This window comes from Haematobia irritans, chromosome 4 (assembly GCF_050003625.1).
Source record: "Haematobia irritans isolate KBUSLIRL chromosome 4, ASM5000362v1, whole genome shotgun sequence".
NCBI classification, from domain to species: Eukaryota; Metazoa; Arthropoda; class Insecta; order Diptera; family Muscidae; genus Haematobia; species Haematobia irritans.
The window spans coordinates 137985200-137999147 of NC_134400.1; the positions used below are offsets into that span (position 1 = coordinate 137985200).

The 13948-nt window shown below is 36.3% G+C and overlaps 1 protein-coding gene across 1 annotated transcript in view; it reads left to right on the forward strand.

Moving 5' to 3' along the window:
- Window positions 1-6733: 6733 nt before the first annotated feature.
- Window positions 6734-13948, forward strand: part of smg (sterile alpha motif domain containing protein 4 smaug) — a 73836-nt gene continuing 66621 nt past the window's right edge. The window contains exon 1 of the mRNA XM_075308090.1: window positions 6734-6986. The gene's annotated coding sequence lies outside the window, so the exon portion shown is untranslated. The remainder of the gene's footprint in view (window positions 6987-13948) is intronic.

The window sequence follows — 13948 nt, forward strand, 5'->3', positions numbered from 1 at the left end:
CAATGCTAATTCTACTTCCTATGCAATATTTCAACTAAATCGGAGCAAAAAATTGGCCTCTGTGGGCAAATGAGTGTAAATCGGGCGAAAGCTATATATGGGAGCTATATCTAAATCTGAGCCGATTTGGCTGATATTTTGCAAGTTTTTCGAGACTCATAAAATATTCGGATGTACGGAATTTGAAGAAGATCGGTTGATATACACGCTAATTATGACCAGATCGGTGAAAAATATATATGGCAGCTATATCTAAATCTCAACCGATTTTTTTTTCCAAAATCAATAGGGATCGTCTTTGAGCCGAAACAGGACCCTATACCAAATTTTAGGACAATCGGACTAAAACTGCGAGCTGTACTTTGCACACAAAAATACATCAACAGACAGACAGACGGACAGACAGACAGACGGACAGACAGACGGACAGACAGACGGACAGACAGACAGACGGACATCGCTACATCGACTCAGAATTTAATTCTAAGCCGATCCGTATACTAAAACGTTGGTCTATGATTACTCCTTCTTGGCGTTACATACAAATGCACAAACTTATTATACCCTGTACCACAGTAGTGGTGAAGGGTATAAAAAGACGGAGACAGAGACGATTTTTTTAGGGTGTTCACGGGGAGAAGAAAAATAATTATCAGGATCCCATTCGAAGAGCTAAATAATTTAATGGGTTACTTTTCATAGTCCTAATAAAAATAACATGACTCCCATTTACCCCCATTTTCATGAAGCTCCGATTGTACTACGTTATGGTTAGGCTTAGTGGTAGTCCGATATTTCTGGCTTACTTAAACTATTCAGCCCATTGTGATCTCTGCCAGCATTTCAAAGTTCCATTTCATCCTCAAAGCTACCACATACTCGTAAGTGACACTACTACAATCACCAACTGTGATGGGGGAAGCGTATCAAAAAGTACGAAATGTATATGAAAGAAGTTTGCCACCACTATTTTTACAGGAGCCATTTCGTATTTTGTGAAACACCAAGCGCAACTAGCTTATCATAATTTATTTAAATAAAAACGAAAATGAAGTGCTGAAAACATAGGTATTACGCTTGAACTTTTGTCACCATTTCACTCCGGTTTCCGTCCTTCACATAGCTGTTCCACTGCAGCTATGAAGGTCCTTGATGACATAAGATTGCAGTATGACAGCTGGAACGTTACACTCGTATGTCTTCTGGACTTCTCCAGAGCATTTGACTCTGTCGACCATGGGATATTGTGTGCTAAATTGAAACATATTTTTGGGTTCACCGACCCTTCTTGTAGGCTTATACGGAGCTATCTCTCTGGCAGGTCACAAAAAGTTAGCATAGGAGATAGATCATCAACACCTAGGTATATTGAGTCTGGAGTTCCACAGTGATCAGTAATTGGACCTTTGCTATTTAGCATGTTTATTAATGACATATTCTGCGCAAGTACACCCAAAAAAAGTGACCCCACCGCGGAAGAAAATGTAGGTTTATTTTAGAAAATTTTAACTAAAATAGTTTTCTAATTGCACCATGTTACAAATAAGTTAATACTTTTTGTCAAATTGAAGAACATTTTTTAAAAATAATTTATTTTTTTCTGTTGTTTAAGAAAATGTTATATGTTGGAAGAAAAAATTGGATTTAAAAATTGTTAAAATGTCTTTAGCGCTGTACGAAGTTCGAGACAGGTACAATTTTAGTAAAATTTACTCATTTGAGAGACTTATGAACTCAATTTAAGCAAACTTGTGCCATTTTAGGAAAATATGAACTATTTCATTATACTCACCACCATAGAATGGTGACGGGGGTATAATAAGTTTGTCATTCCGTTTGTAACACATCGAAATATCGATTTCCGACTATATAAAGTATATATATTCTTGATCAGGGAGAAATTCTAAGACGATATAACGATGTCCGTCTGTTGTAATCACGCTACAGTCTTCAATAATGAAGCAATCGTGCTGAAATTTTGCACAAACTCGTCTTTTGTCTGCAGGCAGGTCAAGTTCGAAGATGGGCTATATCGGTCCAGGTTTTGATATAGTCCCCATATAAACCGACCTCCCGATTTGGGGTCTTGGGCTTATAGAAATCGAAGTTTTTATCCAATTTGCCTGAAATTTGAAATCTAGAGGTATTTTAGGTGTGCCAAAAATGGCGAGTACCGGTCCATGTTTTGGTATAGCCCCCATATAGACCGATCTCCCGATTTTACTTCTTGGGCTTATAGAAACCGCAGTTTTTATTCAATTTACCTGAAATTGGAAATCTAGAGGTATTGTAGGACCACAAATACGTGTACCAAAAATTGTGAGTATCGGTCCATGTGTTGGTATGGTCCCCATATAAAACGACCTCCTGATTTGGGGTCTTGGGCTTATAGAAACCGTAGTTTTTATCCAATTTGTCTGAAATTGGAAATCTAGAGGTATTTTAGGACCATAAAGAGGTGTGCCGAAAACGGTGAGTATCGGTCCATATTTTAGTATAGCCCCCATAAGAACGATCTCCCGATTTAACTCCTTGGGTTTCTAGAAACCGTAGTTTTTATCTGATTTGCCTGAAATTGTAAATATTCTGGTATTTTAGGCTCACAAAAACGTGTATCGGATTAAGTTTTTATCGGTCCATTTGGTAATGCCTCTATATAGACCGACTTCACTTCTTGAGGGTGTAGAAGGCGCACTGATCATGAAAATTGCTTGAAACTCAATGTAAAATTTCCAGATTTTACTTCTACAGATTTAAAATTTCAAATCAAGACGTTATTTTATAATTTTCTTACACACTTACAAGAGATGTTAATGATTCCTCTAAAACTCAAACAAAAATGGTTCTTATAAATCCAGAATCTGATATAGTCCTCATAGGTGAAATCTTAAAATTTATCTTCGGGAAGTGTCCTCAAGTCCTCAAGCCCTCCTGAAATTTCAAAGGAAACCCTAATATTTGGTTCATGGTGGTGGGTATTTAAGATTCGGCCCGGCCGAACTTAGTGCTGTATATACTTGTTTTGTAGTAACTTGGCGTGGTAGAACTTCTCAATAGTGACGACACTTTTGCCACGAGCTTTGGCAAAACGACTGTTTTCGACGTGGTGGGGATTCTCATAAGTGCCGTCAAATTCTAACAATGTTGACAGGGATATCACAGTGGCGAACTTCTCTCTCATCACTGAATCACGAATTTTAAGGACTGAATTAAATGCTTATTGAAACCTCTTTTCACAAACACAAAATATATCGTTTTTGGGAATATTAAATGTTCTGAATATACATTTAATGGTTGCGGTAAACATGGATTTTCTGTGCGCGTGTCTAAGCCACATTACGTGTGAAACAGTTCATTGATAAGGGAAAAGATCATAACTAGTGATACTAAAATGGATAATAGTACCTTCATCAATAAAAACTGCTTATACGTAATAGGTACTTTCAATCAACATCAACAACCACAATTGACTAAATATGTTTGTACCTGAGCGGCTATATACTCTACCATTAAATCCCAGCCAATAAAGAGTATTTTCAGCGAGCTGAAAATAAGATGTGCCTTGCGATATCTAAAAATGTGTCAATTAATTTGAAAGGTTTACATTATTCATTTGTACTTGTGGAAAGTGTTGGATAAGCGGCCAAAGAAAGCGCTTGATCTCTTTATTTATGCGTTTATGATAAAATTGTACAGACACGGTTAGCTATCCTCTGTTAATTGAAAAATTACACACTTGCGTGTCGATTATTATAGCCTGTCTGACGTTGAAAATGAAAACGCTATTCTTGCAGTGGTTTCCCAAATTGAATCGAATCTATTTTCGGAGAATTTATTCCAAAAATAGTCTGATTTTTGACAAGTTTTTTATTCAATCGTGATTAAAGCAAACGTAGTAACACTATGAAACAAACATTCAATAAAATTGTATTTTACTATGGCGTAGTTGGTACATAGCGTGACAAAATGTATATCTGTTGAACTACACGTAAAAGTTTGATAAACGCGTATTGGAAACGATATTCATTTGTTACGGTCTTTCAAAATTCTTTGAAAAGTTGAAACTTTTATTGCGCAAAAATTGTTTTGTTACATTTTTTTTTGCCGTAAATAAATAATTAATCAAATCGACTTTAGTACAAGGTGTTCGATTTGTCCAATTTTTGGCCAGCATATAGAATTTTCGATTCTAAACACAAAATGTAAAGACCACTTTTTTGAACTATTTTCGGAGTTATGGTCCCCTAAAGTGTCCATTATCATGTACATTGCATTTCATTATAAATGTAATATATTTAGAATACTTTAGACTCTGTCCATAGGAGAAAGTCTCGAACCACGGCCGAAGGCCGGCCACCTACATACTCCAATTTCCAAGGGTCGATATCTCGAAAACTACATTCTTCCTACAAAATTTTTAAATTTTAAAATTACTTTTTTACATTCTCTTTAAAATGTACTATTTTTACCACGAACGGAAAAATTTCATTCATTTCATAAAAAATTGATACCAGAATTAACAACAAAAACCACTGAAAATACCGATTGATTTTCAGGCGTCGATATCTCGAAAATTAATTTGTTATGCCCCATCCACACTATAAATTTATCCAGACGACAGTGCTCATGTCAAATATATACAAGATATTGGACACACTATAAGTTATGTTCGTAGACATAATCGATACTGCAGCATCTTAAGGGTACCTTATACGGTCGGATAAACCTTACGACACAACACGTTGCGGTGACAAATCCGATAGTATAAGGTCATGTTCGCATGTTGCGGGGACGTGTTGGCATAAAATCAAAACAACTTTTTAAAGGGTGATTTGTTAAGAGCTTGATAACTTTTTAAAAAAAAAAACGCATAAAATTTGCAAAATCTCATCGGTTCTTTATTTGAAACGTTAGATTGGTCCATGACATTTACTTTTTGAAGATAATTTCATTTAAATGTTGACCGCGGCTGCGTCTTAGGTGGTCCATTCGGAAAGTCCAATTTTGGGCAACTTTTTCGAGCATTTCGGCCGGAATAGCCCGAATTTCTTCGGAAATGTTGTCTTCCAAAGCTGGAATAGTTGCTGGCTTATTTCTGTAGACTTTAGACTTGACGTAGCCCCACAAAAAATAGTCTAAAGGCGTCAAATCGCATGATCTTGGTGGCCAACTTACCGGTCCATTTCTTGAGATGAATTGTTCTCCGAAGTTTTCCCTCCAAATGGCCATAGAATCGCGAGCTGTGTGGCATGTAGCGCCATCTTGTTGAAACCACATGTCAACCAAGTTCAGTTCTTCCATTTTTGGCAACAAAAAGTTTGTTAGCATCGAACGATAGCGATCGCCATTCACCGTAACGTTGCGTCCAACAGCATCTTTGAAAAAATACGGTCCAATGATTCCACCAGCGTACAAACCACACCAAACAGTGCATTTTTCGGGATGCATGGGCAGTTCTTGAACGGCTTCTGGTTGCTCTTCACTCCAAATGCGGCAATTTTGCTTATTTACGTAGCCATTCAACCAGAAATGAGCCTCATCGCTGAACAAAATTTGTCGATAAAAAAGCGGATTTTCTGCCAACTTTTCTAGGGCCCATTCACTGAAAATTCGACGTTGTGGCAGATCGTAAGTCTATTCATGATGAAATGTCAAAGCATACTGAGCATATTTCTCTTTGACACCATGTCTGAAATCCCACGTGATCTGTCAAATACTAATGCATGAAAATCCTAACCTCAAAAGAATCACCCTTTATTTTTTCTGGTTGGGTAGCACAAATCATTAGGTGTAAGGGGATGTTCGCCAAACATTGTCAAAAACAAATCTATTTTACGCTAAAAACAGGCATTTCTGCAATGAAATTAAAGATATATTGTCAATTCTGGCTAAAAATTAAAGAAATATACAAATCTAAACCAGAATTATTGCAAAAACGTAGCAAAATTCCACTTCCATTCTATGGAAAACCAGGCAAGATGTATTTTGAAATTCATAAAGTAATTTGTAATATATTAAATGTGGATTACTTCAGGAATCATTGTTTTGCAACATATACTCGGATTTTTATTATTTTCTTCCATTTTTTCAGTAAAAAATTGTTTCTCCTATAACTCTTCATACATCTTCGTTGCATGTTTATGCTTCTTCTTATTTTTTCATGTTGTCATCATATTTGTTCGTGTAGTGTAATGCGCTTTACGGACTATCAGTTATTCCGGACGGAATATCGGACACGAGCACTGTCGTCCGGAATAACTAATAGTCTGTAAACCGCATAAGGGCAAAACTTGAACGAACACACAACAAATAGACGAACCTCTGTCGTAGTGTTTATCCGGCCGTCTAAGGTCCGCTTTAATGGGATCGATAAGACATTTATAGACATTTTACTTACCTCCGACAATTCTTAGCGTTCGGCCACACTGGAAGATTCTTTACAAACACAGACATTTCGTCCGGAATAACTAATAGTCTGTAAGGCGCATTACTGACATTATTTCCTTATTGTAATAATCGAATTGCAACCAACCATTTCTCTGGGTGTGTTTATGGTACAAAACACCACATCTGATTTATAGTACAAAAAATCTCATCATGTGAATTTCCTAACCTTCTAAGTTGTATGTTCCAATTCCATGTCATTTTCCGCTTTCATTAATGTTTTGGATTTCCAATCCCATTGCATTTTACAAATTCATCTATCCTCGGTACTCTCTTAATTCGACTGGTGGCAAAAATCATATATTAATAAAAAGGAATATAATTAGTTGAAAATTAATGTGAAATTTCATAGTAACATACAACAAATATTTTATTAAAGAATAGCAACATGGGGTTTATCAATTTTGTGCCGAAACGTAATAAAGAACGCAAACGTGGTTAATGAAAAATTGCGTGAAAAAGTAATGAAGTGACAAGTGAAAAAGGTGCCCCAAATCGTATCGTATATCAGCAGCATACTAGCAGAAGAAACAAAATATTCGGTAAATTTGTGATTAAATTGTAAAAATATGAATTTGGTAAACGTGTTGTGATGGTTCGCAATAAAATTTATTGTCTACAAGACAATAAAGCTATTTTAAGTACAAAAGACTTTGTCAAAATTGTATGCGATGGTAGGAAAGAGGGGTGAAGTAAACGATAAAGAAAGAAGAAAAGATTGCAACAGAAAAAAGTAAAGATGAAATAGAAAATATTTTCAAGGTTTACAGCGCTGTTTACTGCGGAAAGAAAATCTTCTTGGACCCAAAAACAAAAAATCATACAATTTAGCACAAAACAATACTGGCATCAACGACGACAAAATGTAAACCGAAAAACACTTCTCCCGCAGTGGGTTGTAGTTGATCAAATGACAAAAAATAAAACAAAGTTAATTGTTTGTGCTTTTGACGATAATAATACAATAATGATTTGTGAGTACGCGTGTATGTGTACATTGTCGTCCCGAGTAATCACACATAGATACAATAACCATCCGTCGTTGTCGTCTGTACCGTACAACAACAAAATGTGTGCGTACATTTCGATAAATGTGTTTTCGTTATAAGAAATTGTTTTAGTATTCTTATTTCCTCCTATTTGCTCTTATTCTCAAAAAAAAAAGAAAAAACAAAACAAAAATATATACAAATAAAATTAAGAAATTTCAAGAATGAAAATACTGTGTACAAAATCAAACGAACAAGTGAATCAACCTTTCGACTATAATATAAATATATTAAGCAAGTAACAAAAGCAGCGAAGCTGACGTCGACGCCTACTTTACAGTTGTATGCTGCATTTTGCTTGAAATGAATATCAAAACAAACAAAAAAAACTATAGTAGTCGTCCACATCTTAACGGTATTGCAAAAGCTACTGCGACGTCAGCAGCTAATTTCAAACAACAAACTTTCAACTGCCTGAGAAGATATTCCGATATATCATATTTAGAAAAAAAAAACAACAACAAAGCAGACACTCTCGTAGGCTCTGCAATACAAAGACGAGAAGTCATGCCCCAACTGTAATTCCCCCTCTCCTTTACAACAAAAGTGAAATCGTGCACAATGTTGTTTTTGTGTCTGAGCCCATCTCTGCAATCATTCCCCCGTTCACCCATCATCTACAGTAATATCCAACATCATCCGAAATATGCTGTATTTTTTGCACAAAACATCAATGATTAAGATCGTCTTTTAAAAAGAGAGTTTCTAGCGACTATGTAGTAGGCAGTCATTGAACAAAGAAAGCAAAGCTGATTTTTTGCAATAAGAGAATAATGGCTTTAAAAGTTATATATAAGATGTAACACAACTAAAACAATATACATATTTTATACATAATCCAATTGATATATTAAGGGCCGGTTTTTCTCAATGGCTATTTATTATTAATAATTGTGATACCACAAGTGGTGAACTACTCTCTTATCAATGAGTGCTGCCCGTTTTTGTGTTTAGCTCAATGACGCGGGGCATCTTTTTTATAGCCAATAAACTTTGAAACACTCAGAAATGTCACCCGCATTAATGAAAGTAGACACTCCACCGCTGAAAAAGTTGGGATTGAACAAATGACCATTTGTATGCAGCGGTATACTTACCTTTGCTCTACGGTGGCTCCCTGTGGCAAACGTAAGGCAGAATATCTGCATAAAAATGTAGACTCTAGTTTATGCTATTTCCGAAAAAATAAATCAGAGTTTAATTTATATAGCTTGGCTAACCGCTGGAAATTTTTTTGTTAGGTAAGAACTCGTAATTGTTTTCCAATAACCAAATTTAAGCTCACTCCCAAATTTCGATAAAAGCTTCTAATATAGCCATTCAAAATATTAAATGTCGAGTAACTAACAGGTTGGCTGATAAGTCCCCGGTCTAACAAAGAAAAACACATTTTTTTGTCAAAATTCGTTTTTATTATTCAACATAATTCCCTTCAAGAGCGATACAACTATTATAACGACTTCCAATTTTTTGATACCATTTTGTTAGTACTCCTTCGGTTTTGCCTCAAAATAGGCCTCAGTTTCGGCGATCACCTCTTCATTGCAGCCAAAATTTTTCCCTGCGAGCATCCTTTTGAGGTCTGAGAACAAGAAAAAGTCGCTGGGGCCAGATCTGGAGAATACGGTGGGGTGGGGAAGCAATTCGAAGCCCAATTCATGAATTTTTGCCATCGTTCTCAATGACTTGTGGCACGGTGCGTTGTCTTGGTGGAACAACAACTTTTTTCTTCTTCATATGGGGCCGTATTGCCGCGATTTCGACCTTCAAACGCTCCAATGACGCCATATAATAGTCACTGTTGATGATTTTTCCCTTCTCAAGATAATCGATAAAAATTATTCCATGCGCATCCCAAAAAACAGAGACCCTTACTTTGCCAGCGGACTTTTGAGTATTCCACGATTCGGAGACGGTTCACCGGTCGCTGTCCACTCAGCCGACTGTCGATTGGACTCAGGAGTGTAGGGATGGAGCCATGTTTCATCCATTGTCGCATATCGATCGAAAAACACGGGTGTATTACGAGCTGCAAACACCGCTCAGAATCATCAACACGTTGTTGTTTTTGGTCAAATGTGTGCTCGCGCGACACTCATTTTGCACAGAGCTTCCGCATATTCAAATATTGATGAATGATACGACCAACACATTCCTTTGATGTCTTTAAGGACTCTGCTATCTCGATCAACTTCATTTTACGGTCATTCAAAATCGTTTTGAGGATTTTTTTTTGATGTATTCGTCGGTAACCACCTCTTTCGAGCGTCCACTGCGTTCACCGTCCTCCGTGCTCATTTCACCACGCTTGAATTTTGCATACCAATCAATTATTGTTGATTTCCCTGGGGCAGAGTCCGGAAACTCATTATCAAGCCCAGTTTATGCTTCCACCGTATTTTTTCCATTCAGAAAACAGTATTTTATCAAAATACGAAATTCCTTTTTTCCATTTTTTTCACAATAACAAAAGTTGCTTCACAAAAGACGCTCTATCTCACAAACTAATTGACTTACAGACGTCAAATTTTGACACGAATCATTTGAAGGTTGGTACTATATAAAAATAATATGCATTTAATACTAGCAACGTCATCTATGTGTCAGACCTGGGACTTATCAGCCAATCCTTTCTTATTTTTCTTGTATATAAAAAACATTTGATCATATTTATTATCACGATATACATCTATTATTCCTTGGGAGCTCTATTAATGATTTTGTTTAATCGGGCCTTAGAGGATATTAGTCAGTGGGTGAAGTTATATGGTATTGTTTTGTATACGTCTTGGGACAATTCGTGTAAAGCTACCTGATCCTGATATAATTTTAAAGGGCTGTTGTTGTTGTTCTAACAGTTTTTAATGTAGTTTCATCCATTTTGTAGTTCAGCTGGTATCCAGATCAAGGAACTCTGCGACAAGGATGGGGTGTGTCCAGAGTGATCTGGTAGTGAGACGGGTAGGCTTAGCTGGACAAGCAAAAAGGTGACGAGTGTCATGTGGCCCTTGATTACAGATGGGACACACGTCAGCTACGCAACATAGTAGAACTACTAGTGGACGTAACGGTGCTGTCTTTGTAACCCTTTGGAGTTGTTTGTGTTTTCTCAGGAAATAGGTCTTTGCAGATTTGAAAACCCCTTATGAACAACGAACTTCAACTAAAGGTATGCACTTTTTCGTTTCCTAAGCCCTTTTGCCATCAGAATCTCATTATTTTAGAAGATTTTCTGAATATAACTACATCCACCACTCCTTGCCAATTTTCGGAATTGTATTAGTTGAATACTTTCCTTAGGTTAGGTTAGGTGGCAGTCCGATGTATCAGGCTCACTTAGACTATTCAGTCCATTGTGATACCACATTGGTCAACTTCTCTCTTATCACTGAGTGCTGGCCGTGCTGAAAATGGTGTGTATCGGTCCATGTTTTGGTATAGCCCTCATATAGACCGATTTCCCAATTTTACTTCTTGGGCTTCTATAAACCATAGTTTCTATCAGATTTCCCTGAAATTGGAAATCTACATGTATTTTAGGATCACAAATAGGAGTGCCGAAAATGTTGCCTATTTATATAGCTCCCATATATCACGATTTTACTCCTTGGGCTTCTAGAAACCGTATTTTCTATCCGATTTATCTTAAACTTCAAATACAAAGGTATTTTAGGACCACAAATAGGTGTGAAGAAAATGATAGTTATCGGTTCATGTGTTGCTATAGCTCCCATATAGACCGATCTTCCAATTTTATTTTTTGGCTTCTAGAAAGCCTACTTTTTATCCGATTTGCCTAAAATTTTAAATCTAGAAGTATTTGAAGATCACAAATAGGTGTAACGGAAATGAGGTGAATCAGCCCATGTGTTGGTATAGCCCACATATAGACCGATCTCCCGATTTTACTCCAAGGGCAGTAGGTTTTATCCGATTTTCATGAAATTGCAAATCTTGTGGTATTTTATATATACAGTCATTGTAAAACAAGATTGTTTTGAAAATTCGTCCTATTTTCATCGATATATTTGAACCACTTAACTTATCACAGATCCATTACATACGCTTGTTCGTCATCTCAATACCTTGCATTCAAGTACAAACAACGATTTAATCGGACATTTCTAACTTGAGTTATAAATTGTTTAGTGAAAAAAGTCGGAAAACTAAAAATAACGGGATATCTCAAAAACGGTTCCATAAAAAAATTTTAACCTTCATTTTCGAATTCAGCAGATCAAAATACATAAGAAAAATCTTCAAATGTACATTTTCAGTGAAAAATAGTGTTAACAAACACAACACACAAAAATTCATATTTGGATATAAAACAAGTATATACAGCATTAAGTTCGGCCGGGCCGAATCTTAAATACCCACCACCATGAACCAAATATTAGGGTTTCCTTTGAAATTTCAGGAGGGCTTGAGGACTTGAGGACACTTCCCGAAGATAAATTTAAAGATTTCACCTATGAGGACTATATCAGATTCTGGATTTATAAGAAACATTTTTGTTTGAGTTTTAGAGGAATCATTAACATCTCTTGTAGGTGTGCAAGAAAATTATAAAATAACGTCTTGATTTGAAATCTTAAATCTGTAGAAGTAAAATCTGGAAATTTTACATTGAGTTTCAAACAATTTTCATGATCAGTGCGCCTTCTACACCCTCAAAAAGTAAAGTCGGTCTATATGGAGGCATTACCAAATGGACCGATAAAAACTTAATCCGATACACGTTTTTGTGAGCCTAAAATACCAGAATATTTACAATTTCAGGCAAATCAGATAAAAACTACGGTTTCTAGAAACCCAAGGAGTTAAATCGGGAGATCGTTCCTATGGGGGCTATACTAAAATATGGACCGAAACTCACCGTTTTCGGCACACCTCTTTATGACCCGAAAATACCTCTAGATTTCCAATTTCAGGCAAATAGGATAAAAACTTCGGATCCTAGAAGCCCAAGAAGTAAAATCGGGAAATCGGTCTATATGGGGGCTATACCAAAATATGGACCGATACTCACCATTTTCGGCACACCTCTTTATGGTCCTAAAATACCTCTAGATTTCCAATTTCAGACAAATTGGATAAAAACTACGGTTTCTTTAAGCCCAAGACCCCAAATCAGGAGGTCGTTTTATATGGGGACCAACCAACACATGGACCGATACTCACAATTTTTGGCACACGTATTTGTGGTCCTACAATACCTCTAGATTTCCAATTTCAGGTAAATTGAATAAAAACTGCGGTTTCTATAAGCCCAAGAAGTAAAATCGGGAGATCGGTCTATATGGGGGCTATACCAAAACATGGACCGATACTCACCATTTTTGGCACACCTCTTTATGGTCATAAAATATCTCTAGATTTCAAATTTCAGGCAAATTGGATAAAAACTACGATTTCTATAAGCCCAAGACCCCAAATCGGGAGGTCGATTTATATGGGGACTATATCAAAACCTGGACCGATATAGCCCATCTTCGAACTTGACCTGCCTGCAGACAAAAGACGAGTTTGTGCAAAATTTCAGCACGATTGCTTCATTATTGAAGACTGTAGCGTGATTACAACAGACAGACAGACAGCCAGACAGACAGACGGACATCGTTATATCGTCTTAGAATTTCTCCCTGATCAAGAATATATATACTTTATATAGTCGGAAATCGATATTTCGATGTGTTACAAACGGAATGACAAACTTATTATACCCCCGTCACCATTCTATGGTGGATTGGAGACATCTGGGGGGAACACAACTAAAACTCTGGTTAAAATTTACATATATGGACGAACGAACACGAAACTGAAAAATATTAATTTTATAACAAATTTAAACCACACACACATTGTTATTATTTTAAAATATAATTAAAACCATTTAATTCAATATTTATTTCGATAGAAATTTTACTTCTTTTGTTTTATTTATTTTAAGTTGCACTTAATTTTATACTTTTTAACACTGCATAATTCAACTGCTTACGTCCTCTCTCTCTTTTGAAGCCGTACTTAAAGATTACAGTAGGAATAAAACAAAACCAAATTTAAATTTTAAAACCTTGTTTGCATAAGAAACAGTGTTTCCAAACTTTTTGACAAACTTCTAACTTTGATTTTTTAGTTTTGGCCAATGGGATCGACCACTGTGCAATGTACATAGTGAAAATTTCGTGGAAATCGATTTTATTTTTGTTTTACCCTCTACCATAGGAGATGTCCCAGACACCAGGTTACATATTCTGGATTGTGGTGAAATTCTGAATCGATCTAGACATGTCCGTCCATCCGTAATAAGTATAGCCCCCATATGAACTAATTCTCAGGTTTGACTTCTTGAGCTTACAGTAGCGGCATTTTCTCGCCTTGAAATTCCTGCAATGACGCTATTTTCCATCTAACTAGTCCAAAAATTGTATAGTATATGTAGCCTCGATTCA